This window comes from Bos grunniens, chromosome X (genome assembly GCF_055505025.1).
Source record: "Bos grunniens cultivar Pamir isolate PY7600 chromosome X, Bosgru_T2T1.0, whole genome shotgun sequence".
NCBI classification, from domain to species: domain Eukaryota; kingdom Metazoa; phylum Chordata; class Mammalia; order Artiodactyla; family Bovidae; genus Bos; species Bos grunniens.
The window spans coordinates 28,161,386-28,189,089 of NC_141194.1; the positions used below are offsets into that span (position 1 = coordinate 28,161,386).

A 27,704-nucleotide genomic window follows, 5' to 3' on the forward strand; every position below is an offset into this window, starting at 1 on the left:
TTAGAAGTCCTTCAGTGAGGAAAACCTGGCTTCCTGTAACCTGAGTAGCTGAAACGGACTAATTGAAGGCTAGCCAATTAGCTTCAAAGTTAGAAATTCCCCTGACCCCTTAGATTGCACCTAGGCTCCTGGATTGAAGAGAGATTTGATACCTTGCCTCCTGCATTGATTGGCCTTGCAGTAAAGCTCTTTTCTCTAAAGCTCTTGCCGTAAGTATTGACTTCTCTGAGCATCGGGCTTGAGCCCATGTTCCGTGAGTTTGGGCAGCCTTGTTGAGGTTTAGGACTTGTGACCATCTGCTTGATGCACTGTAGCCCCTGGGGGCCCTCAACAGCAACCCTGAGTGCCCACCTATACTGAGTTTGTCTAGAGAGTTGGCTCTCGGGTTCCTGTTTGCTAGCCATGGCACTCTGGGCTCCTCTGGCTTCTGGGGCTCCTTTCACTTTTAAGGAAGGAAACAGCTCCTGGATCAGACATCTTTGGGGTGAGTAAACTCCTTAAAATATGCCTGTAACTAAACAATTATGTACAGTCTAAAAATAAAATAAAATTTAAAAAAATAAATGTGCTATATGAAGTGCCTGTAGTCTAATAATCTCATCAGGACTGTGTGTTAGAGAGGATGAGACGGTTGAATGGCATCATTGACTCAGTGGGCATGAGTTTGAGCAAACCCGAGGAGAAGGTAAAGGACAGGGAAGCCTGGTATGCTGCAGTCCATTGGGTTGCAGACAGTCAGACGTGACGAATTGATTGAAGAAGGACAACACCACCCTGGGTTAGAGTCCCACCTAGGAGAGTTTCTTCTGTCTGATTAGAATCCTAAGGCTACAGTCTTGGGTTAAAGACCCACCCTAAGAGGACAATGTCAGAGGTTAGAGCTACTGAGGTGCTCAAATGATTGGGTTAGAGGTCTGAACACTGGCTTAAGGTTCCAGGCCTTTGGATTTAATTGCCTATATTTGTCTGTGTCTGACTGTTTTATGTATTGGGATTGGCTAATAGGAGTTGGCTATGGGATGAATGTGGTGAGACTTTATTCAAGCTGTAATTCATGAGGGTCCTCTGAATCGGGAGATAAAACACCTTGCTCCTGGACTGGAAACCTTGCTTTATGGAGGTGATGGGGGTTTTCCCCTTTGCCTAAGGTGACATCACAGAGGTATTGTTACAGATGGATATTCTTTAAAAAAAAAAAATATCGGAGGTTTGTTGATTTACAATCTTGTGTTACTTTCAGGTGTAAAGCAAAGTGATTCAGTTACACAAATATTCAATCTTTTCCAGATTCTTTTCCCATATAGGCTATTACAGAATATTGAGTATAGGAGGTCCTGTTCAGTTATCTATTTTCTATATTGGTTGTATGTGTATGTATGTTCATCTCAAGCTTCTAATGTATCCCTGCCCACAAAGTTCTGCTAGGTAACCATGAATCTGTTTCAAATTGTGAGTCTGTTTCTGTTTTGTAAATAAGTCCATTTGTGTCATTTTATTTTATTTTATTTTATTTTTATTTTTAAATTTTATTTTATTTTTAAACTCTACATAATTGCATTAGTTCTGCCAAACACCAAAATGAATCCATCACAGGTATACATGTGCTCCCCATCCTGAACCCTCCTCCCCCCTCCCTCCCCACACCATCCCCCTGGGTCGTCCCAGTGCACCAGCCCCAAGCATCCAGTATCATGCATTGAACCTGGACTGGCATCTCGTTTCATACATGATATTTTACATGTTTCAATGCCATTCTCCCAAATCTTCCCACCCTCTCCCTCTCCCACAGAGTCCATAAGATTTGTGTCATTTTAAAAAATTAGATTTTCCTGTGAGCAATATACTACGGTATTTGTCTTTGATTTACTCAGACAATCTCTAGGTCCACCCATGTTGCTGAAAATGGCATTCTTTCATTCTTTCTTATGGCTGAGTATTCTTCCATTGTATTTATGTATCACATCTTTTGCATCTGTTGATGGACCTTTAGGTTGTTTCCATGTCTTGGCTCTGGTAAACAGAGCTGCAAGGAACATGGGGGTGCTTGTTCCTATTCAAATTATGGTTTTCTCCAGATATATTCCCAGGTAGTCTATTTTTTTTTAATTTATTGGAGTATAGTTGTTTTACAATGTTGTGTTAGTTTTAGGCATATAGCAAACAGACACACACATATACATATATATATATATATATATATATATATATAAATTCATTTTTAGTTTCTTTTCTCATATAGGTTATCCCAGAATATTGATTAGAGTTCCCTGTGCTATGCAGGAGGTCCTTATTGTTTATATATTTTATATATAGGTATGTACGTACGTTGATCCCAAGCTCCTGATTTTTCCCTCCCTCACTACATTTCCCCTTTAGTACCCATAGGTTCATTTTTAGGATCGGTAAGTTTTCTGTTTTGTATTAAGTTCATTTTATCACTTTTTAAAATTAGATTCCACAGATGAAGGATATATTTGTCTTTGACTTACTTCACTTAGTATGACAGTCCCTAGGTCCATCCATGTTGCTGCAAATGGCATTCTTTCCTATGGCGGAATAATATTTCTTTGTATTTCTGGACCACGTGTTTATCTACTCCTCTGTTGATGGACATTTATGTTGCTCCCATGTCTTGGGTATTGTAAATATTGCTGCAATTTACATTGGGGTGATTGTTCCATTTTTGAATTATGATTTTTTTCAGGATATATGCTCAGGAGTCAGATTGCTGGATATTATGGTAGTATTATTTTTCTATTGAATTTTATTGAGTATAATTAATTTAAAATGTTGTGTTAGTTTCAGGTGATTCAGTTATACATACACATATTCACTCACTTTCAGATTCTTTTGTCATACAGATTACTACAGATTATTGAGTAGAGTTCCCTGTGTTATACAGTAGGCTCTTTGGGATTATTGCTATTATATATATTAGTTGTAGATGTGGGCTTCCCAAGTGGCACAGTGGCAAAGAATCACCTGCCAATGCAGGAGACACAAGAGAAGTGGGTTCAGTCCCTGGGTCAGGAAGATCCCCTAGAGCAGGAAATCCCAACTCACTCCAGTATTCTGACCTGGAAAATTCCATGGATGGAGGGTCCTGGTGGACTACAGTCCATGGAGTCACGAAGAGTCAGACACAACAGTCGTCTATGTTTATCTCAGGCTCCTAAAGTATCCCTCCCCCAACATTTCTCCCGTGGTAATCATAAGCTTGTTTTCGATATCCATAAGTTGGTTTCTATTTTGTAAATGAGTTTATTTGTGAAGTGAAATGAAAGTCGCTGTCTTATTCAACTCTTTGCGACCCCATGGCCTATACAGTCCATGGAATTCTCCAGGCCAGGATACTTGAGTGGGTAGCTGTTCCCTTCTCCAGGGGGTCTTCCCAACCCAGGGATCAAAGCCAGGTCTCCCACATTGCAGGTAGATTCTTTACTAGCTGAGCCACCAGGGAAGCAAGTTCATTTGTGTCACTTTTTAAAAGTTAGATTCCACTTACGAGTGATAACATATGCTATTTGTCTTTCTCTGCCTTACTTTACTTAGTATGACATTCCCTAGGTCCGTCCATGTTGCTGCACATGTCATTAATTAATTCTTTTTATGGCTGAATAATATTCCATTGTATATATATACAACATTTGCTTTATTCATTCCTCTGTTGATAGACATTGAGGTTACTTCCATATCTTCGCTAATGTATATAGTGCTGCAATGAAGATTGGAGTGCATGTATATTTATGAATCATGGTTTTCTCTGGATATGTACCAGGAGTGGGATTGGTAAATCATATGGTAACTCTATTTTTCATGTTTCAAGGAACTTCCATAATGTTCCCCATAGTGACTGTGTCACTTTGCATTCCCACCGAGAGAGCAAGAGTGTTCCCTTTTTTCCACACTCCATCATTTGTTGTTTGCAGATTTGGGGATGATGACCATTCTGGCTGGTGTGAGGTGATACCTCACTGTACTTTTCATTTGCATGTTTCTGATAATTAGTGATGTTGAGCATCTTTTCATATGCTTTTTGGTCATCTGTATGTCTTCTTTGAAGGAATGTTTGTTTATCCACTCTGCCTACTTTTTATGGGATTGTTTATTTGACGCAGAGGTGCATGAGCTATTTATATATTTTGGAGATTATTGCACTGTTGTTTGCTTTGTTTGCAAATATTTCCTCTCATTCTGTGAGTTGTCTTTTTGTTTTTCGTTTCTTTTGCTCTGTGGAAGTTTTTGACTTTAATGAAAGGTCACCTGTTTGTTTTTCTTTTTATTTTCATTACTCCAGAAGGTGGATCAAAAACCATTTTACTAAAAGAAAAAAAATACTGCTGCAACTTATGTCAAACAGTGTTCTGCCTAGGTTTTCCTCTGAGGGTTTTATAGAATCTGGGTTTACATTTCAGTCTTTGATCCATTTTGAGTTTATTTTTTGTATGGTGTTAGAGAATGTTCTAAATTCATTATTTTACATGTAACTGTCCAGTTTTCAAGGCACCACTTATTAAAGGGACTGTCTTTTTTGGTTCGCTAGTATTTTGTTCAGGATTTTTCCATCTGGGTTCTTCAGTGATATTGGCCTGTCATTTTCTTTTTTCTTTTGTTTTCATGTGTGCTTCTCTGTCTGGTTTTGCTCTCAGGGTGATGGTGACCTCATAGAATGAGCTTGGGAGTGTTCCTTCCTCTGTAATTCTTTTTGGAAGAGGTTGATAGAATCTCTAAGTGTTGGACAGAATTATCCGAGAAGCCACCTGGTCCTGGACATTTTTTTGGAAAATTTTAAATCACTGTTTCAGTACTTGTGATCCGTCTACTCACATTCTCTATTTCTTCCTTGTTTAGTCTTGAAAGGCTGTACCTCTCTAAGTATCTGTGCATTTCTTCTAGATTGTCCATTTTATTTGCATATAATTCTTTGTAGTAGTCTCTTATGATACTTGGAGTTCCACACGAGTGTATTCTTAATGAAACCAGCCCTGATTACCTTGTTGTGGTCTAAGCATAAATGTAAGATGAGGGAGTATAAAGCAGGAAAAGTCTCCGCCCCACACACAGAAGAATGCACCCTAATCTGGCTAAGGAATTTCTTTTTTTTTTTCTCCTTCCAGTTCTATTGCAATATAATTGACTTATAGCACTGGGTAAGTTTAAGGTGTACAGCACAATGATTTGACTTACACACACAATGAAATGATTGCCACAGTAAGTTTGGGGAACATCCGTCATCTCATATAGATATAAAAGAAAAGAAAAAATATTTTTCCTTGTTTTGATGCACAATACTGGATGCTTGGGGCTGGTGCACTGGGATGACCCAGAGGGATGGTACGGGGAGGAAGGAGGGAAGAGGGTTCAGGAAGGGAAACACGTGTATACCTGTGGCAGATTCATATTGATATATGGCAAAACCAATACAATATTGTAAAGTTAAAAATTAAATGAAATAAAAATAAAGAAAAAAATCAGATGAAGGAAGTAAAAACGTCACACTTCCAGTTATAAGATAAATCAGTACTAGGGATGCAATGTCTTTGGGCTTCCCCCATTAGATCAGATGGTAAAGAACCTGCCGGCTAAGGAATTTCATACAATAGGACTCATACTGGTGTTTCCTCACTAACAAGTCTAGTCCTATTCTTTATCAGCCAGAATAGCAGGGAGGTAGTACTGAACTACTTTTATATATTTGTGCATGCGTGATGTTAAAAATGAAATTTTACCAGGAAAAATAGCCATTGGTTGTGGTCTTAAAGGCCATGGACTACATAGAGGCCTTGGAGTGAATGTATTTCCAGACACCTAGATTTGCTTGTTGGTGATGTCTGCTGGAGGGGTAAAGTATTTTGGTCATCTACCAGAAAGATTAAACCCCAGCATGCTCAGAAAGGAAGTGAGGAAATCGGTGTTTGAATGTGTGTGCCTCTGAATTGCTCTCTGAAAGTCAGCTCTGCCTGAGTCTAAGACAGCTTCCTCTTTCACTTTCTTCAATGGGATGCAATCACTGTCTCAGCCTCCTACTCCGTAGGTAAGTTTTTCTCCGTGGAGACTGAGACAGAGCCTGAACTTCTATAGGACCCTCCTCAGTAGACAAGCATGCCCTCAGCACATGGCCGGGCAGAAACATTAGGAGCCTGTGACCAAATGGGCTCCAGTTTTGGAACTGGTGGGACAGATTCCTTGGAAGCTGGGTAGCACGTGTTCCTTTCAAGCTACAGTTTGACAAGCACATATAATAATGGAAAACTTTTCAGGGTTCTTTAAGTGAACCCTCAGATCCAAGCTGGTCACCTTGAGACTATCCATTCTTCTCAGTGGTTTCTCCAGGGAACTCATACAACCAATGCTTTCCAGAAACCAAACTGGGAGATGGAATTGGGTCCTAAATTAAGGGGCGATGCCTCAAGTTTGCCCATTTTCTTCCTAGAGAGGAACAAAGCACTCTGAGCCACAGAGAAGCCCTGAAGGCTTTCCTACAGCTCCCACGAATGCAAGGGCTTTCCAGGGAGACATCAAGTTCCTGATAAGACTGCTGGTTGATGTCAACTTCAATCCATGAAGGCTGGGAAGAGGCAGCAAGCATTGTTTAAATACAGTTGGTCCAGGCTCTGTTTGCTGGCCAAAAGGTAAACTATTTTGAGCACTACAGTGGAAGAAATTGGTCAGTCAACTGCAGAGCTCAGTTTGGGCTGAGGAGTGGCCAGGAAGAGCCAAGACAGATGACCCAATAGTAATAAATTCCATCCAGGCACCAAAACGCCAAACTTCAAGCAATAGCCTGAAAAGAGACATGTGAAGGAAACAAAGCCTCTGATAATCACCTTTCTTAAATACCAATTAATCCAACCTTGTCAGTGCTTATGTAACATTCCAGTCCTGGTGGTAGAAAACTCTGGGACCTGGGATTATCATTTTCTACAGAATTTGAGACTCATTAACCAAATTGAGGATGATTTCCCACAAGCTTGAAGAATGTACAAAGAGAAATGAGGGGATTGAAGCATAAAGCATTGACCAGTTTAAAGTGGTTTTGCCTCCTTAAAACAGGTTGTTGAATAATCAAACCTTGAGTTATTTATAGAGGCAGCACTATGCATGTGCCAAAAAGGAGCCTGTGTTTCCAGGATGACTGCAGAACCAAGAGGGTTCAATCTGTGAACTCTCAGAGTAGGAATGTTGCCAGTGAAGAACTGTATGAAGTCCTTCAATATGGAAAATCTGGCTTCTAGCAGCATGAATACTTACATGAACTAATTCAAGACTAGCCAATTAGCTTCTAAGTTTTCAGTTCCCCTAAACCCTTTCATTTTACCCCAATTTCTGGGTTGAGGAGACAGATTTGAGAGCCCCACTTCCTGTCTTCTTGCTACTCCACCTTGGATTAAAGTTTGTCTCTCAAAAGCCTGTTCCATAGTATTGGGTTCTAGGTACATCAGGCAGTGAGCCCTTCCTAGGGAAAACCAGTGACTGATAGGCCTGGAATTAGATTCCTCTCTGAATTCCTCTAGATCCGATGCTGTTATACTCCTCTTACCCTAAAGCAGAGCTTGTGTTCCTTAACACTCAAATGTATCTTGGGATAAAAGCAAGGACTCTGGATATATTCCAATACACTTCTTCAGGCACAAAGCCTTGAAGGCTACATCAGTAAATGACAGGAATAAAGTAGAGAAACAGATGATACGGACAGTAAGTTCGTCTCTCTGTGCAGTGTCAGATAACCTCAATCAGAATAGCACAAAACCATCTTGGATGGCTTTTTTCCTTTAGAATTGTACTCATATCTCAGATATGGTGACTTGGGTTCTAGATCACTGCCATAAAGTGAAAATGGCAATAGAGTAAATCATTAGGAATTTGGGGGATTCCCAGTGCTTATAAAAGTTGTTAATCCTATTGTACACTTACTAGAAGATGTCTAAAAAATGCACAGAGCTTAATTTACAAATGTAAACAGTTACAATAGTAACAAAGACAACTGATCAGAGCACCATAAGAAATAAAATAAGGAAAGAGTTTAAAATATTTAAATAATTAACAAGGTGTGGAACAGGGACCCCAAGTGAATACATGATGTTGGGAAAATGATGCCATAGACGTGTTCAGTGCATGGTTACCATAAACTTTCAGTTTGTAACGAAACACAGTATTTGTGAAGCATGATTACATGCAGTACAATGTTTGAAAAGTATGCCTGTCAATCGATTAAAACAAGTCATGAGTAGAGACTGACTCTGGCTTTTGAAAAGGATGGAGCAGCATTTTTCTCTGGGAGCACACCCCATTCTGCCCCCTGCCTTCTGTGTTATTGTCCCCATCTCAGGTCAAGTCTGGGACCTGAAACTGTAAGGTTTGCATTAGGGACACTGCTCAAGAGTTTGCTGGATGTATGTTGCCGAGGAATCCTTTAAGCCAAGAGAGAGACAAAATTTGGGCCCCCATAAGTGGGGTCTGGAGAGAAAACCACCATAAAATACAGGGCATTCAGAGACCTACCCAAACTTGCTCTCAGGCCTAAAATGCCCAGACAGGACATTCCCTCTTATAAGCCTTGTAGTTCTCTGTGAGGTCAAAGTCTGTCTAAGAAGAATGGCCTCAGTTTAGTAGAGGGAGAATCTCAGGTTGGAGGGTCAGGTCCCAGGACTGGCCAGGACCATGGTGAGGTCCCTGAGTGAAGAAAGAAGTATCACTAGACCCACAAATGAGGAGGCTTTACAGACCCCTGCCCCTATTCCTAACCCCAGAGTCTCCAGGCAGAGTTACAGGGATGAGAAGCCTCTTCATTTCTGTCTGGTCTCAGCGAGGGAATGGATGGAACCCCAGTTCTTAGGAGGGTGGCATCTTGGCCATCAGCACTGGGAAGATGAGGACCATCAGTGCTGATGAGAGGGTCTCTCCCACCAAGGAGGAAGGCTAATGGAGTGGCGCTGCCCCTGTCAAGGAGAGATGCACAGAGAAGCCCCGTGATTCCCCACTAGGGACTCGGAGAGGTGAGGGCTTCGTTTGGGGGCAGGAGGACTCAAGTCCGTAGTGCGAATGGTTCCGGGCTCTGACAGATGGCATGGTAAGGACCCTAAGCGATGACCCAGGGACTGCTGAACACTGAATGACGGGGTCCCCACAGAGCCCCTCCCCTTCCATCATCCCTCAGAGATCGTGCACAGGGCAGCTATAGCCAGAAGTGTCTCTGCAAAACTTCCGTGCTGGTGGCAAAGAGCTCGGACTGATGTTTAGCACGTTCGTGTGGCTAAGAGTGGATTCCCAGGAATGATCTGAAGGTAAGGTGAGGACTTGAATGTGGACTCCAGGGACCATTCCCCCGTCCTGTAACAAAGATAATGCCCAAAGTCTCATCTCTGTGATCTGCAAGGTTATGGTTCCTACAAATTTCTTAGGCCGATTTCTTTGGTATATCTTGATCTAAGACATTCTGTAAGATAAGCAATTACTTGATTCTGTAAATGAAGGAAACCTAGGCCCTAACTCCAGTCACTGGGAGAGCTACAAGTGCGAACCAGGCATGGGGCAGTAAAGATGGCGACACAAAGCGGCACCCATGTGCTCAATTCCCGGAGTTCCCTGCCGAACTCTTAGAGGTGAAACTTTGTTTGGAGGCTTGTGGACACAGTTCGGGAAAGGGAGGAGTGTCAGATTCTGAGAGATATGAAGATGGGGACTCTGAATGAGGACTGTAGAACACCCCGCCAGGCTTCTCACCGCCCCCTCCCCCCCAATCCTACTCCTTCTGTTAGCTATCAGAGATCTTGGGTATCACAGCTTTGAGAGGTGAGGAAGAGAGGGTCCAAGCCAGCAGATGTCCCAGTGTTCCTCCAGCAATTCTTCCCACACTTAATGAAGCTGAGCCAAATTCTGTACTTTGTGGCTGAAGATAGCATTCAGTGTCCTATAAGTAGTATAGAACGGGGCATGCCAGAGGGTGCACAGTGTATAATTCCCTGGGATTTGTGTTCTGTATGAGGAATTTAGAGATAAATCTGTGCTTTTATGTTCTTGCTACTTTTCAAAGGTTGCTCTTCAATGAAAGCTTATATTCTAAGTGTACGAATGACAGCAGTCACACTTATTGTTGTTTATCGGTCTTAAGGATAAGAGTTTTTCTGTTGTGTAAAACAAATGGGAAAGCTTCCATGTTATTTAGTCAGCTGGTGCAAGATAACAAGGCATTAAAATATGTTATTTCCTTGACAGTATGAAAAAATTAAGCAGGGCAATATGTGGGATCAAGAAATAGAGGGAAAGTAAGATGGATGGTATTTTGTTTCCTCATCTTTTGTAGTCTGTGTTTTACAAAATTATAAGTGACCGTGTATGCTTCCTTAATATAAAAATGTAAAATTAAATTCTAAGAAATTCATCCTCATGCTCACAGGCTCATTTATTCCCTAAACAGTAATTGAGCCTCTGCTCATAGAAGACTCCATGCTAGTACTTGGAGAGCTGAGAAAAAGATCTAGCCACTCACCATAAAATTATAGAGTTGGGAAGCAGCTGTCATGTAAAGGAAATGGTGACATGACAGCAGTCAAATGTGAATTCCCTGATGCAAGGGAGTGGTGGGCCTCGGGAAAGTATAAGTCTTCCAGTGGGAAGTAATTATAAGTTGAGTGCATGGCGGGCTGGACGAGGCTGTCGTAATCATGACGAGGGACCAGGTTCTCACATGGTGGGCCGCGTAGTTTAAAGACAAAGCCTGGGATGGGAAACTGCCCTTAACAGTTACAGGCACACTTCAGTCTGTTGCACGTTGCTTTATTGTATTTCACAGGTACTGCTTTCTTTTCTTTGTTCTTTTTCTTTACCAAATTGAAAGTTTGTGTTAGTCAACCTTGCTTCCAGCAAGTCTTTCGGCTCCATGTTTCTATCACCGTTTGCTCACTTCATGTCTGTGTCACTTTTTGACACCTCTTGCAGTGTTCACACCCTCAGCAGCAAAAATGATGGACTCAGTGAAGGCTCACATAATGGTTAGCATCTATTTTCTTTTAGCAAAGAGGTGTTTCTATTTAAGATATCTATATTGTTCTGAGGCATAATGCTATTGCCCACTTAATAACCTATAGTATAGTATAAACATAAATTTTATGAAAGCACTGGGAAACCAAAAAATTTGCTGGACTCAATTGTGATATGGACTTTCCTTTGGGGGTTGAGACCCAAACCTGCAGTATTTTCTGAGTCTGCCTGTGCTTTGTGATTATGAGTAAATCAGAGAGACATCATGTGAAGCTGGCATGGAATGTGTCCTGTGCTCTTATTCCAGTACAGGGAAACCCTGTGGAGATTAGATGCTTTATTCATGTTGTCTTCTGTCTGTGGCGTTTCCCAGAAGTCAGGGTGGCACTCCCCTGAGGAGGGATGATGCCTTGAAGCCGCTGGACTGGCACACTCTGCCGTCTAGTTGGGAGAGCCAGAGCCCACAGCACTAAAAAATTAATAATAATTGAAATCAAGTTATCTTGACTGTAATTTGGCAAACAATAGGGAAGGAATAGACACTTGTGGGTGGTTAAATTAATGAAAGTGGGAGTGGTTTATGAAAAAGGACAAGTGACAGATAGGTAAGTTTGGGGCCCTTCAAACATTTTGGAGCTTTTAGTTACATCCACTGAGGATGTCTACCTCATGGTGACCTTCAGTGGCATACTCTTAACTGGGATATGCTAGTTTTCCTTGCTAACCAGTATTTTTCTGATTTATTTATTGATGAGTTTGGAGATAAGTCTATTCCTGTGAAATGACCACCACAGTTTATGCCATAAACATAACCATTACCTCCAAAATTTCCCTCTCATCCTTTTTTAAGTTTATTTTTAATCGGAGTGTAGTTGCTTTACACTATTGTGTTGATTTCTGCCATATATCAACATGAATCGGCCATAGGTATACATATGTCCCCTCCCCCTTGAACATCCCCCCACCTCCCACTTCTTCCCACCCATCTAGGTTTTCACAGAGCACAAGTTTGAGCTCCCTGCATCACACAGGAAATCCCCATTGGCTGTCGATGTTCCATATGGTAATGTGTATGTTTCAGTATTACTCTCGGTTTGTCCCTCCCTCTCATCCACCCTGTGTCACCAAGTCTGTCCTCTATGTCTGCATCTCCATCCTGCCATGCAAATACATTCATCAATGCTGTCTCCTAGATTCCATGTATATGTGTCAGGATACGATGTTTATATTTCTCTTTCTGACTTTCTTCACTCTGTATAATAGGCCCTAGGTTCACCCACTACATTGGAACTCACTCAAATATGGTCTTTTTATGGCTGAGTAGTATTTCATTGTATACATGAACCAGAGCTCCTTTATCCATTCAGCGATGGACATCTGGGTTGCTTCTGTGGCCTATATGTTGTAAATAGTGCTGCAATGAACATTGGAGTACATGTGTCTTATTCAGTTATGGTTTCCTAAGGGTTTATGCCCAGTAGTGGGATGGTTGGGTCATGTGGTAATTTTATTCCTAATTTTTTAGGAAACTTTATAGTCTTCTCCATAGAGGCTGTATCAATTTACATTCCCACCAACAATGCAAGAGAGTTCCCTTTTCTCCACACCCTCTCCAGCATTTATTGTTTATAGACTTTTTGATGATGGCCATTTTGACAGATGCCTTCTCACCCTTTATGTTTTGTGTCTGGGATAAGAACACTTGCCATAAGATTTGACCTCTTAGAGAGTGTACAATATAGTATTTTTAACTATAAGCTCTATATTATATAGTAGATCCCTAGAACTTATTCGTTTTGTATAATTAAACTTTGTAACTTTTGATTAATACTGAGAATTGGAATGCTGCCTGCTGTATCAGTGAATAAACACTGTCAGTTATCGACAGTTGCAGCCACCATGGATGGTGAACCATGAGGGAACAACAGGATGTAAAAATACAGGATACGGGCCCCAGATATGTGAAGTTCATATCAAAGGAATGATTTCAGTGAGCCCCGATTCTTGCATCTTTCCATATATGAAAAAGGTCTAAATTCCTTAACCAGGATTATCTGGTTTTCCTTCATTTATCATAATCTTTTGATATTGAAGAGACTTTCTTTTTGGGTTGCTAGTATTTTATTCACTATTTTTGAATTTATGTTCTTTAGTGATATTGGCCTGTCATTTTCTTTTTGTGTGTGTTTCTCTGCCTGGTTTTGCTATCAAGGTGATGGTGGCCTCATAGAATGACCTTTGGAGCGTTCCTTCCTCTGCAATTTTTTGGAAGAGTTTGAGATGGACAGGCATTAACTCTTCTCTAACTGTTTGATAGATTCACTTGTGAAACCGTCTGGTCCTGGGCTTTTTATTGGAAAATTTTAAATCACTGTTTTACAGTACTTGTCATTGGTCTCTTCACATTCTCTGTTTCTTCCTTGTTCAATCTTGGAAGGTTGTACCTCTAAGAATCTGTCCATTTCCTCTAGGTTCTCCATTTTATTTGCATATAGTTGTTTGTAGTAGTCTCCTATGATCCTTTGAATTTCACCCAAGTGTATTATTAATGAAACCAGCCCTGATTACCTTGTTGTGGTGTGAGCATAAAGGTAAAATGAGGGAGTGTAATGCAGGAAAATTCTCTCCCTGCAGAAGAACAAACCATGAGCCCATGTTAGAGGAATTTTATACAATTGGACACATTCTGGTGTTTCCTCACTAAAACGTCTAGTCCTCTTTTGTATCAGCCAGAATAGCAGGGAGTTAGAATTGAATTGCTTGTGTGTGTGTGTGTGTGTGTGTGTGTGATGTTAAAAATCAAATGTTACCAGGAGAAATAGCCATTGGTTGTGGTGCTAAAGGCCATGGGCTACATAGAGGACTTGCGGTGAATGTATTCCCCCTGGAAATTGCCCAGACATCTAGATTCGCATGTCTGTAGTCTCTGCTGGAGGGGTAAAATGATTTGGTCATCTACCAGAAAGATTAAACCTCAGCATGCTCAGAAAGGAAGTGCAGAAATCAGTGTTTTAACATGTGTTCTCCTGAGTTGCTCTCTGAAACTCAGCTCTGCCTGAGTCTAAGACAGCTTCCTCTTTCACTTTCTTCAATGTGATGCAATAACTCTTTCACCCTCCTCCTCACTAGGTAAGATTTTCAAGGTGGAGAGTGAGACAGAGCCTGAAATTCCATGGGCCTGTCTTCAGTAGACAAGCTGGTCCTCAGCACATGGCAGGGTGGAAATATTAGGAGCCTCTGACCAAATGGGCTCCAGTCATGGAACTGGACAAATTCCTTAGAAGTTGGGTAGCACGTGTGACTCTCAAGCTATGGTATGACAGCCACCTCTAATGGAAAACTTTTCAGGGTTCTTTAAGTGAACCCTCAAATGCAAATTGGTCACCTTGAGACTGTCCATTCTTCTCAGTGGCTTTCCAGGGAATTCATACGGCCAACTCTTCCCAGAAACCAAACTAGGAGATGGAATTGGGTCCTAAATTAAGGAGAGATGCCTCTAGTTTGCCCCTTTTTCTTCTTAAAGTAACAAAGTGCTCTGAGCCAAGATAGATAAGTCCTGATGGCTTTCCTACAGCTCCCATGAATGCAAGGGTTTTCCAGGGGAAGCCAATATTTCGGCGTCATCCAGAGACATCAATTTCCTAATAAGAGTGTTGGTTGATGATGGCTGCAATCCATGAAGGCTGGCAAGAGGCAGCAAGCATTGGTTAAAGACAGTTGGTCCAGGCTCTCTGCTGGTCAAGATGTAAACTATTTTGAGCACTAGAGTGGAAGAAATCAGTCAGTCAACTACAGAGCTCAGTTAGGACTGATGAGTGGCCAGGAAGAGCCAAGACAGCTGACCTAATAGTAATAAATTCCATCCAGGCACCAAAACTCCAAATTTAAAGCAATAGCCTATAAAGAGACATGTGAAGGAAGCGAAGCCTCTGATAATCACCTTTCTTAAATACCAATTAATCCAACCTTGTCAATGCTTATATAACACTCCAGTCCTGTTGGTACAAAAATCTTGGACCTGGGATTATCAGTTTTTATACACTTTGAGAACCATTAACCAAATTGAGGATGATTTCCCACAAGCTTGAAGAATGTACAAAGAGAAATGGGGGGATTGAAACATAAAACACTGAGCAGTTTAAAGTGGTTTTGCCTTCTTAAAACAGGTTGTTGATTAATCAAACCTTGAGTTATTTTTAGAGGCAGCACTGTGCATGTGCAAAAAGGAGCCTATGTTTCCAGGATGACTGCAGAACCAAGAGGGTTCAGTCTGTGGAACTCTCAGAGTAGGAATGTTGCCAGGGGAGAACTGTATGAAGTCCTTCAATAAGGAAAATCTGGCTTCTAGCAACATGAATAGCTTAAATGAACTAATTCAAGAGTAGCCAAATACTTTCCAAGTTTGCAGTTCCTCTAAATCCTTTCATTTTACCCCCAATTTCTGGGTTGAGGAGACAGATTTGAGAGCCCTGCCTCATGTCTTCTTGCCACTCCACCTTGAAATAAAGTTTGTCTCTCAAAAGCCTGTTCCATAGTATTGGCTTCTAGGTGCATCAGGCAGTGAGCCATTGCTGGGGAACACTAGTGACTGATAGGCCTGGAATTAGATCCCTCTCTGAATTCCTCTAGATCCGACGCTGTTATACTCCTCTTGGTCTAAAGCAGATCTTGTGTTCCTTAACACTCAAATGTATCTTGGGATAAAAGTAAGGACTCTGGATATATTCCAATACACTTCGTCAGGCACAAAGCCTTGAAGGCTACCTCAGGAAATGACAGCAATTAGGAGGAGAAATGGATGATAGTGACAATAAGATCGTCTTTCTATGCAGTGTCAGAGAACTTCAATCAAAAGAGCAGAAAACCATATTGGACTGCTCCTTTCCTTTAGAAATGTGCGCATATTTCAGATATGGTGTGTTGGGTTCTAGATCACTGCAATAAAGTGAATATTGCCATAAAGTAAATCATAGGAATTTGGGGGATTCCCAGTGCTTATAAAAGTTGTTAATCCTATTGTACACTTACTAGAGGATGTCTAAAAAATGTACATAGCTTAATTTAAAATTAGAATACAACTACAATAGTAACAGAGACCTGATCAGAGCACCATAAGGAATACAATACTGGAAGAGTTTAAAATATTTCACAAATTTAAAAAATGTGGCCCAGGGACCCCAAGTGAACACACGGTTTTGGGGAAATGATGCCATAGTTATGTTCAATGCACAGTTACTGTAAACTTTCAGTTAGTAATGAAACACAATATATGTGAAGCATGGTTAAGTGAAGTACAGTTTTTTAAAGGTATGCCTATAAATCAGTTAAAACAATTCACATAAGAGACTGACTCTGGGTAAGGTATTTTTTTGTTTGTTTTAAATTAATTTAATTGGAGATTAATTACTTTACAATATTGTGGGTTTTGCCATACATTGACATGAATCAGCCACAGGTGTACATGTGTCCCCCCATCCTAAATCCCGCCCCCTCCAGAAACAGACAGATCAACATTTTTCTCTGGGAGCGTACCCCATCCTGCCCCCTGCCTTCTGTGACATTTTCCCCATCTCACATGAAGTCTGGAACATGAAACTGTAAGGTTTGCTTTAGGGACACTGCTCAAGATTTTGCAGGGATGTGGTGTTCCCCAGGAACCTATTATTCCAAGAGTAGACAAAATGAGGGCCCACATGAGTGAGGACTGGAGGAACAACCACCCTAAAATATAGGTCATTCAGAGACCTGCCCATACTTGTTCTCAAACCTAGAACGCACAGACAGGATACTTGTAATTCCCTATTACAAGTCTTAGAGTTCTGTATGAGGTCAAAGTCTCAGTCTAAGAAGAATGGCCTCAGTTCAGTAGAGGGAGAATCTCAGGTTGGAGGGTCAGATCCCAGGACTGGCCAGGACCATGGTGAGGTCCCTGAGTGAAGAAAGAAGTATCACTAGACCCACAAATGAGGAGGCTTTACACACCCCTGCCCCTATTTCTAACCCCAGAGGCTCCAGGCAGAGTTATAAGGATGAGAAACCTCTTCATTTCTGTCTGGTCTCAGTGAGGGAAGGGCTTTTTCTCTCAGGATCAGACCTCAGTTCTGCAGAGGGGGGCGTCTTGGCCATCACCACAGTGAAGGTGAGGCCCATCGGTGCTAATGAGAGGGTCTCTCCCACCAAGGAGGAAGGCTCACAGAGTGGCACTGCCACTGTCAAGGAGAGATGCTCAGAGACACGTCCTGACTCCCCACTAGGGATTTGGGGAGGCTAAGGCTTTGTTTGGGGGCAGGAGGACTCAAGTCCATGGAGTAAGGGGACTCGGGCTCTGACAGACAGTGCAGGGAGGACCCTAGGGGATGACCCAGGGACCGCTGAACACTGAACGATGGAGTCCCCACAAAGCCCCACCCCTGCCATCATCCCTTAGAGATCCCGCACAGGGTAGCCATCACCAGAATCGGCTCCCCCCAACTTCCATGCTGGTGGCAATGAGCTCTGATTGTTGTTCAGGGTGTTCGTTTAAACGAGAGTGGATTCCCAGGACTGATCTGAAGGCAAGGTGAGGACCTGAATGTGGACTCATGGGACCGTTGCTCCTCCTGTAACAAAGCGAAATCCACCAAGTCTCACCTCTGTGACGGCAGGGGATGGTTCCTACAACACTGTTAGGCTGAATTATCAGTAAATCTTGATCTAAGAGATTGTGTAAGATCAAAGAGATTACTTGATTCTATAATAGAAACCTAGGCCCCAACTCCAGCCATGGGGAGGGGTCTGAGTGCTAACTCAGCACTGGCAATAAAGATGGTGACACAAAGCAGCACCCATGCGCTCAATTCCCTGACTTCTCCTCTGCTGAACTCTAGGAGGTGAAGCTCTGTTTGGAGGCTTGTGGACAGAGTTCAGGTAAGGGACGAGTGTCAGACTCTAATAGACATAAAGATGGAGACTCCGAATGAGGACCATAGGACACCCTCCCACGGCTTTCCCCAACCCCACCCCCCGTGTGCCCCCATCCTCCCCGTGCCCCCGCATCCCCGAGCTATCTGACACCCTGTGCATCGTGGCCAGAAATGAGTCATCCTGACTTCCGTTTTACACTTTCCTGGAAGTAAGGACTTCTATCCGGCAATCAGGCCTCTGGCTGGCAGAAGGTGGATTCCCAGTGCTGGTCCAGAGTCGAGGTGAAAACTGAGTTGGGACTGAGGCAGGGGCCACTCAGCCCATAAGCAAGAGGGCCGCACTAAGTTTCACTGCTGCTGTGAGCCCTGGGAAGCTCCGGCAGAGCCATCAATTTGAGTTCTGCCTGGGGAAGTCTCAGGGATGGGAGGGCTTTGGTCAGGCGTAGCCCCTGCTTGCAGATGGAGGATACCTCTGTCCTAACTGCAGTGAATTGAGCACCCCAAGTACTGATTGGGGGGCCTTCCCCATTTAGGGGTGGTATCACAAAGCAGAGTGCCTACATATCTAGGGGGCTCCAGTGAAGGGTAGTCATGTATATCTTATCCTGACTTTGCCCCTCCAGGAACTCGGGGAATTCAGGACTTTGCTCTGAGGCTGAATTACCCAGGTTATTGGTGGGAGGAGTCCTGAGTTCTACCCAGACCAGAACGAGGTCTAAGGTGAACACCAACTCTAAATGTAAGTTGTCATAAATTTTGGCTCTTTTCCAAGTGGAAATCTACCGTATCTATGAAGCTGAGTGAGTCTTCTCACTTTTGTCTGGAGAGTTCAGAGATATGAGGATGTTGGAATATGTGAATGGCGTCAATTATGCCAAGGGAGGAGGCCCAGGGCTTCAGAGGAGTCAGCATGACGACCCTGAAAGAACAATGTTGATCACTCTCACCCTACAACAGGGAAAACAATAGAGAGCACCATCCCCCACCCCCACCCACCACACAGCACTGAGAAGCCCAGTCATGGAAGTCAGGTGTATCTGAACTCTCCTTCTTTCTGATGGTATGGGATTGGTGAGAGCCTTTGTCTGACAGGAGGTACACCAGGGCAGCAGACACCAGTGTCCCAGGCTCTGGGTTTGTAGAGCAGTGCCCACATGGAAACCTGCAGAGTGGGCCTTCTTAAAGGCTGAGTGGTGCCTCCCTGCCAAGGGCACTCACACCCTCTCATCCTCTCTCCTCTCTGCCCAGATCACGTGCTGTTCTACCTGCACTCCTGCCTGTTGTCCTGACCACAGTCACCATGCCTCGGGGTAAGAAGGCTAAGCTCCACACCTGTGAGAAACACCGCCAGGCTCAGCATGGCACCCAGGATCTGAGGGGTGCTCAGGTCACTGCCACCACGATGGAAGCACTTTCATCTTCCTCCAGTCCTGGTCCTGGGGTTGATGCTAAGGGAAAGTCCAGTGCTAGGTCTTGGAACCATCTCAAGTGTCCTCAGGGGGCCTTTGCCACCACCACTGTGCCTGCAGGTGTTTCTCCCACAAGATCATCCAAAAGAGCCCTTGGGAAAATTGGGAAAAAGCAAAATTCCTCTCAATCCCCTGTCTCCAATGTGCGGTCTGGAAAACACTCATTAACCAGGCAGACAAGTCTGTTGGTGCAGTTCCTGTTATGCATGTATAAGATGAAAAAGCCCTTTAAGAAAGCAAATATCCTGAAGATCATCGATAAAAAGTACCAAAATTGATTCCTCAGGATCCTCAAAAGAGCTTCTGACAGCATGGAGGTGGTATTTGGTATTGACGTGAAGAAAGACAACACTGCCAAGCATTCTTATGTCCTTGTCAGCAAGATGAATCTCCCCCACAACGGGATCGTGCACCGTGGCAGGGGTTTTTCCAAGACCGGTCTCCTGATGAATCTCCTGGGTGTGATTTTCATGAAGGGCAACTGCACCACAGAGGAAGACATCTTGGATTTCCTGGGTAAGATGAATATCTATGCTGGGAAGAGGCACTTCATATTTGGGGAGCCCAAGAAGCTCATCACCCAAGATTTGGTGCAGATGAAGTATTTGGAATATCAGCAAGTGCCCGGCAACGATCCAGCATGCTATGAGCTCCTGTGGGGTCCGAGAGCACACGCTGAAGCAAGCAAGATGAGAGTCCTGGAGTTCCTGGCCAGGATTAACCATTTGGATCCCAGTGCCTTCCACTTTGGGTATGAAGAGGCTTTGAAAGATGAGGAAGAGAGGGCCCAAGCTAGCGGATGTCCCAGTGTTCCCCCAGCAGTTCCTTCCACACCTAGTGAAGCTGAGGCAAATTCTGCACTTTGAGGCTCAAGAGAGTAGTCAGTGTTCCAAGTAGTATAGGACTGGACGTCACCGAGGATTCATAGTGTAAAATACCTTGGTGTTCCTGTTCTGTATGGGGAATTTAGAAAGAAACTTGTGTTTTTAAGTTCTCTACTTTTCTAATGCTGCTCCTAAATGAAAGCTTACCTAGCTTATAATCTAAGTGTATGAATAACATCAGTCACACTTTTATTGGTCTTAAGGATAAGAGTTTTTCTGTTGTGTAAAGCAAATGGGGAAGCTTCCATCTTATTTAGTAAGCCAGTTCAAGACAAAATGGCATTGCAATATGTTATTTCCTTGAAAATATTAAAAAGTTAAGCAGTAAAATATGTGGGATCAAGAAACATAGGAAAAGTAAGATGGTATTTGGATTCCTCATGCCTTGTACTCTGTGTTTTACAAAATTATAAACAACAGTATATACTTGGTTAATTCAAAATGTAGAATTAAATTCTAATAATTTCAACCTCATCCTCACAGGCTCATTTATTCCCTGAACATGAACTGAGCCTCTGCTCATAGTAGGCTCCATGCTAGTACTTGGAGAGCTGAGAAAAAGATCTAGCCACTGACCATAAAATTACAGAGGTGAGAAGCAGCTGTCATGTAAAGGAAATGGTGACATGACAGCAGTCAAATGTGAATTCCCTGATGCAAGGGAGTGGTGGGCCTTGGGAAAATAGAAGTCCTTAAGTGGGAAGTAATTATAAGTTGTGTGCATGGCGGGCTGGATGAGGCTGTGGCAATCGTGACCAGGGACCAGGTTCTCACATGGTGGGCCGCATAGTTTAAAGACAAAGCCTGGGATGGGAAACTGCCCTTAACAGTTACAGGCACACTTCACTCTGTTGCATGTTGTGTTATTGTATTTCACAGGTACTGCTTTTCTTTTCTTTGTTCTTTTTCTTTACCAAATTAAAAGTTTGTGTCAGTCAACCTTGTTTCCAGCAAGTCTTTCGGCTCCATGTTTCCAACATCGTTTGCTCACTTCATGTCTGTGTGTCACGTTTTGATACCTCTTGCAATGTTCACACCCTCAGCAGCAAAAATGATGGACTCAGTGAAGGCTCAGATAATGGTTAGCATCTTTTTTCTTTTAGCAAAGAGGTGTTTTTATTTAAGATATCTATATTGTTCTGAGGCATAATGCTATTGCCCACTTAATAGCCTACAATATAGTGTAAACATAAGTTTTATGAAAGTACTGGGAAACCAAAAATTTGTTGTGACTCAATTGTGATATTGACTGTCCTTCAGGGGTTGGGAACCAAACTTGCAGGATTTTCTGGGTCTCCCTGTGCTTTGGGATTGTGAGTAAATCAGACAGAAATCGCGTGAACCTGGCGTGGAATGTATCCTGTAGCTCTTGTTCCGGTGCAGGCAAGCAATGTGCAGATTAGATGTTTTATTCACGTTGCCTTCTCTCCAGAGAGTTTCTGAGAAATCAGGGTGAGGTCTCCACGGCGGCTGCAACCCTAGAGCGCACGATGCGCAGGCACGCAATCTGCCGCCGATGGCACCTCTACCCTGGCCTCGCGCCCCTGTCGCCCTTTGTGGACGCCGGCTCGCCGGTGCAGTCGGATGCGCCGCGGCAGCCCTGGGCCCCGGTTCAGAGGCTTCTGGCAGAGAGGAGGCGGCCCGCCCGGCCAGGGACCCTGCGCGAGGTGGTGGCCGGCCGAGGGGCTGCCTAGTCCCCGCCCGGCCAGGCCCAACCTGAACAGAGACAGGGCGGGGCATTTTTCATGCACTGACGGACCTCAGCAGCCCTGGCATGACCTCAGGGAACGGAAACTCTGCCTCCAGCATCACTGGCACTGCCCCCAAGAATGGTGGGACGCTCATCTCTGCTGGTGGGGAATCTCAAGAAGTATGCACAGGGGTTCTTGCCTGAGAAACTTCCTCAGCAGGACCATACCACCACCACTGACTCAGAGATGGAGGAGCCCTATCTGCAAGAATCCAAAGAGGAGGGTACTCCCCTCAAACTCAAGTGTGAGCTCTGTGGCTGGGTGGACTTTGCCTACAAGTTTAAGCGTTCCAAGCACTTTTGTTCCATGGCTTGTGCAAAAAGGTACAACGTGGGGTGCACCAAACGAGTGGGGCTTTTCCACTCAGACCAGAGCAAGGTGCAAAAGGTGGGAGCCATGACCCACAACCGCCATCAGGCCAGCAAAGCCAATCTGCCAACACTTACCAAGGATACCAAGAAGCAGCCAACAGGCACCATACCCCTTTCAGTTACTGCTGCCCTGCAGCTAACACACAGCCAGGAAGACTCCAGCCGTTGCTCAGATAACTCAAGCTATGAGGAACCCTTGTCCCCCATCTCAGCCAGCTCGTCCACCTCCCGCCAGCAACAAGGCCTGCGGGACCTGGAGCTCCCTGACATGCACATGCGGGACCTGGCAGGCATGGGACGCCACTTCCTGTCAAGTGAGCCCACCAAGTGGAACGTGGACGATGTCTACGAATTCATCCGCTCTCTGCCAGGCTGCCAGGAAATCACAGAGGAGTTCCATGGCCAGGAGATCAATGGGCAAGCTCTGCTGCTGCTCAAGGAGGACCACCTGATGAGTGCCATAAACATCAAGCTGGGGCCCACCCTCAAGATCTACGTGTGCATCAGCATGCTCAAGGAGCAGGGCGGTGGAGGGAAGGGCCCCCCGCTGTGGGGCGTGGCTGGGGAGGAGGTCTCGGAACCTCCTTGGTGGCTCTCAGGGGCCTTTCTTTCTGTGGGAGGGGCAGAGAGGTAGGTGGCACAGAAGATGGGGCTTTATGCTTGTAAATATTTGATAGCACTGGCTTCCTCCAAAGTCCCACGACTCTAGCCCCGCTTCTCTTCCTCTCTTTCTGTCCCCCATTTTCCAGGGGGTATGTGGTCAGGGCTCCCAAGCTGAGTTGGGTCACTTCCCAGGGCAGCCGTCGGGCCTGGAGAGAGGCTTCGGAAGCCCTCGCCTGCCTTCTTCCTCTTCTTTCTCGGGGCCCAGATCGCTCTTCCGTTGCCAGCTTCTCCCACTTCAGCCTGTTACTGAAGCCGCCAGAAGGGTTCTCCCCCCTCACCCCTGCAGGTGGAGGGAGAGAAGCTGGGCCCGCTTTGGCCACACCTGCTAGTACAGCCACCTTAACGCTATGTGTGTGACTGTGTGGGAGCCTGGACTGACTGACGGGCCGAGAGCCCCCCTGGCATCTCCAGGTGTTTTGTAAGAAACAGCCACTTAGTGCTTTGTTCTGGACTCCACTCAGCCTCGGGATGGGGAATAGGAAAAAGCGCTGCCCCGGTGCAGAGGCAGGATCAAAAAGCGATGCAGGTTAGCAGGAGATTTTCCTTTCCAGATTATCGTGGTGTCTCTGCAGCCCTTTCCTTCACTGTTGACGCCCCCCGCCCAAACTGCCCTGCTGTGTCACAGACGGCATTAAGGAAGATGCCAGTGGGCTGGGCCAAGCTGCGCCTCCTGGTCTTGCCTGTCCACTCACCCTGAGAGCCCAGTGGTGGGGCCCAGAGAACGTCCAAGGGCGGAAGAGCTGGAGTGACCGCCGAGGTGAAGAAGGCAGCCTTCAGCCTCGGCTCCCACACTTCTTTGCCTCTGGAACTTGCTGGCAGCAGTGTGAGCTGCCGATGGAGGAGGCAGGGCAAGAAGGGCAAGGGCCGGCCTCTGACCTGCCCTGCACACTGCTTGCTCCCGGGGAAGAGTTGGAGTCTCCCCAGGGGAGGGTGGGTGCCCTTCTCAGTTCGTTCTATTCCCTACTCATACCCCCAGGCAGGGTTGGAAATGAAGGACTTTTTAAACCTTTTTTTGTTTTTAAAAAACAAATACGTAAAATCCATTCCTTCTGTGCCTTTCTCCCCTGGGGATGCCTTTCTGTGATCCTGAAGAGCTTTTTTTCACCTGCAGGGAGAGGGTAGGTCCCTGGGCTGGTAGGGGGATGACCACCTTAACTGGACAGCATATCCTCCACGCTTTGCGGTGTCATTTGAGGGCACACTCAGCCCCGGTTCAGATCCCACCTGTTCTTCATGGGTATTCCTTGGGAGTGCAAGGTTCCAGGGCCTCTTCAACTCTGAGCCTCCCCGACCCACCACTGCCGCTGGGGAGACAGGACGCTGTTCATCAGGAATACCTGGCCCACCGGAGGCAGAGCCCAGAGCTCCCCACCCTCACACACACACCTGTGGTACGTGCGGCTCCGTGTCCAGCACCACCCTTGGGGTAACTCTGCCTCACTCAACAGCTGAGCATTCTTTGGATGCTGGAATAGCAAACTGTTAGGAGTCTCTGCCTCAGGAGGCAATTGCCTAAGCCTCGAATAAAGAAGGGGCCTGCCAAACACAGGCTGCTTGTGCACTCAATTAGTCTGTAACAGAGGGGCCCAGGGAGACTGATTAGCAGGGACCTTTTAAGAACTAATACCCACATCTTGATGACAACTGCGGAAAACCTTTAAGATGTAACTACTTCCTGGAGGAAGAGGAGAAACAAACAACTGACTAGTTGACCACCCACAGGATGGAGCTAGGACTTGGGAGGTCTGGTCTGCAGAAGGTCGGGAATGGCTAGCCAGACCGGGGCCAGCATGGGACCCTGGGCTGAGGGGGAGTGGGGAATGTCCCCCAGGAAGACCCCCATATTGCCCACCCCACTCCAGGGCAGGGGAGCGGGCCACTGTGGCCCGTGCAGCTTGGCGAGTCCATGCTGGACCTCGACTTCCACTTTCTGGAGGACAAAGCCAGGCCCAGCCAGAGTCTGTCCTTGTATGTGAGGTGGGAGAGGGAGCTGAAACTCCTGAAAGAGGATAGGGTGGATCTGCAGGGCTGCCTGACACAGGTAAATACACCCCTGCTGTCTCTTCACTCTGGGTGGAAGGCCTCAGTCTGAAGGGTGCTTCCTTCAACATATATTCGCTCCTGATATTCATGCCTTACATAGAATTTTGCAAAACTTTTGATCGTGACTGACAGTTTTTTCCCCACACTCATATATGTACTGAGATGTATGTAACTGAAGCAAAACAGAATAATACCTACCCTGATGTATTAAAAAAAAAAAAAAAAGAAATCAGGGTGACAGTCCTCTGAGGTGGGATGATGCCCAGAATCCGCTAGAATGGCACACTCTTTCCTTGCTGGGCATAACTGTCAGCTTTTAGGTTGTGAATATTTTTTAAATCTACAGTTCCTCATTCACCCTCCCATAGCCCCTGGCAACCACCACTCTACTGTCTGTTTCTGTGACTTAGACCATTTTAGATTCCTCATGTAAAGGACATGCAGTATTTGTCCTTCTGTGTCTGGCTTATTTCACTGTACCATAATGTCCTCTAGATTTATCCACGCTGTCATGACTAGACAGGTTAGCTTCTTTTTAAGGCTGAATGATATTCCACTGTATGTATATTTTACTTATTTATCCATTCATCTGTCACTGGACAGGTAGGCAACTTCCCTGTCATGACTATTGTGAGTAGTGCTGCAGTGAACATGGGAGTGCAGAGCGCTCTTCAAGGTCCTGATTTCAGTTCCTGTGGATAGTAGTGGAATTGCGGAAAGTATTATGTGATATTTTTGATTTTTTGACGAACCCCTATACTGTTTTCCATACTGGCTGTACCAATTTACATTCCTACCAGCAGTGTTGAATGTGTATAGTTTACTAAGAAACTTGCAAACTGTCTTCCAAAGTGGTTCTCCCATTTTGCATCACCACCACCAAGGAATGAGAGTTCTTGTTGATTCACATCTTTACCAGCATTTGGTGTTTTCAGTCCTTTGGATGTTGGCCATTCTGAAAGGCATGTCGTGGTATCTGCTTGTTTTTTTTAATTTGCAGTTCCATAATGGTATATGATGTGGAGCATCTTTTCATATGCTTGTTTGACATCTGTGTTTCTTCCTTGGTGATGTATCTATTCCTATCTTTTGTCCATTTTTTATTAGATGTTAGTTTTCTTCTTATGAATTTTAAGAATTCTTTGTATATTTTAGATTAGAGCTTTCATCAGATATATCTTTTGCAAATATTTTCTCCCAGACTATGGCTCATCTTGTTCTCTTGATGGTGTATTTTTACAGAGCAGAAGTTTAAAGAGAATGGAATCTAGCTTATCAATTATTTCTTTCACGGATCCCCATCACTTTTTTCTTTGATGATCTTTTGTTGATCGATTGATTTGCTATGTGGCACATGGGATCTTAATTCCCCAACCAGGGTTTGAACTGACACCCCTTGCACTGGAAGCACAGTTTTGTGTGTGTGTGTGTGTGTGTGTGTGTGTGTGTGTGTGTGTATGTGTGTGTGTGTGTTGAGGAATAGGAAATTAACAATATTGTGAACAGTTTCAGGTGGACAGTGAAAGGACTCAGCCATACATATGCACATATCCACTCTCCCCCAAACTCCCTTCCCATCAATACTGCCACATAACACATAACCAAAATAATTAAGAGTGATAATTAAAGGAGAGAAATAGATAATGCTCAGTAACCGTATGATAATCTGCATGTGCAAAATCAGACACCCTCAAGTGATCAAGGGCTTACAAGATTATCTGGTGCTGTCCTTCTATGTAGAAAGTAAATATTTTATTATTTGGACTAAAAATATTTTTTTCAATTTATTTTTTGGCTGTGCTGGGTCTTAGTTGTGACACTCAGGACCTTTCCTGCCATGTCTGCAGGCTCTTTAGTTGTGGCATGTGAGATTTTTAGTTGTGGCACATGAACTCTTGGTTGTGACATGTGGGATCCAGTTACCTGACCAGGGATTGAACCCAGGCCCCCTGCATTGGGAGCACAGAGTCTTAACCACTCGACTTAACCACTTAACAACAGGAGGGTACTGAAAGTAAAGATTTTTAAACTACCCTAAATCTGGCGGCTCATATGGTAAAGAATCTGCCTGCAATGCAGGAGACCTGAGTTCAATCACTGGGTTGGGGAGATCCCCTGGAGGAGGGTAACCCACTCCAGTATTCTTGCCTGGAGAATCCCCATGGACACAGGAGCCTGGCAGGCTGCAGTCCATAGTGTTGTAAAGTGTCAGATATGACTGAGCAAATAAGCAGACACCCTAATCTGGCTGAAGAGAAGGAATATATCAGCTCTTTTTCTCTGACAGCATAACCTCTTTCCCGAGTTCCTTGATTTCTGCTGCATGTTCCTAATCTTAGATTACTTTTGGGACCAAGACCTGTTTTCTCCAACATTGGCTAGAGGTTAACTGTTCAATGTCTGTAGGAATATGCATTTCCCAGGAAGCCTTTAATCAAGTGACAGATGCTGATACGGGAACCTCCATGAAGGAGGGCTGTCACTGCTGAATATAGTGGTCATCCAAAGACTAAGAAGAGGAATGTTAGATCAGTAGAAGGCAGAGACCCAGGTTGTAGTAGATGTAGTATGTTGAGCAAAAGGAATCCGAAAGGACTAGAGTTGCATCCCCACTGTCTGGTCTCAGAGGCCCTGATGGACT

General features: G+C 44.4%; 2 protein-coding genes and 2 pseudogenes across 4 annotated transcripts in view; all 4 read left to right on the top strand.

Annotated features, from left to right (window-relative positions):
* Positions 1–70: 70 nt before the first annotated feature.
* LOC147340040 (melanoma-associated antigen B3-like) lies at positions 71–21,174 on the top strand (annotated as a pseudogene). The gene is made up of 5 exons (XR_015159199.1): positions 71–209; positions 6,434–6,632; positions 17,847–17,886; positions 18,506–18,621; positions 19,131–21,174. The product of XR_015159199.1 is annotated as a melanoma-associated antigen B3-like (transcript).
* Positions 76–27,704, top strand: part of LOC147340041 (melanoma-associated antigen B4-like) — a 48,796-nt gene continuing 21,167 nt past the window's right edge. Inside the window, 1 exon segment of the mRNA XM_086388374.1 lies at positions 76–209. The gene's annotated coding sequence lies outside the window, so the exon portion shown is untranslated.
* The window catches only part of LOC147340042 (melanoma-associated antigen B1-like), a 33,876-nt gene continuing 6,284 nt past the window's right edge, over positions 113–27,704 (top strand). Inside the window, exon 1 of one of the 2 annotated variants that reach the window (XM_086388382.1) lies at positions 113–209. The gene's annotated coding sequence lies outside the window, so the exon portion shown is untranslated. Of the gene's footprint in view, positions 210–262; positions 485–27,704 lie in introns of those variants that run through there. The other variant, XM_086388383.1, reaches the window with a different exon arrangement.
* LOC147340043 (polyhomeotic-like protein 2 pseudogene) lies at positions 22,010–24,011 on the top strand (annotated as a pseudogene).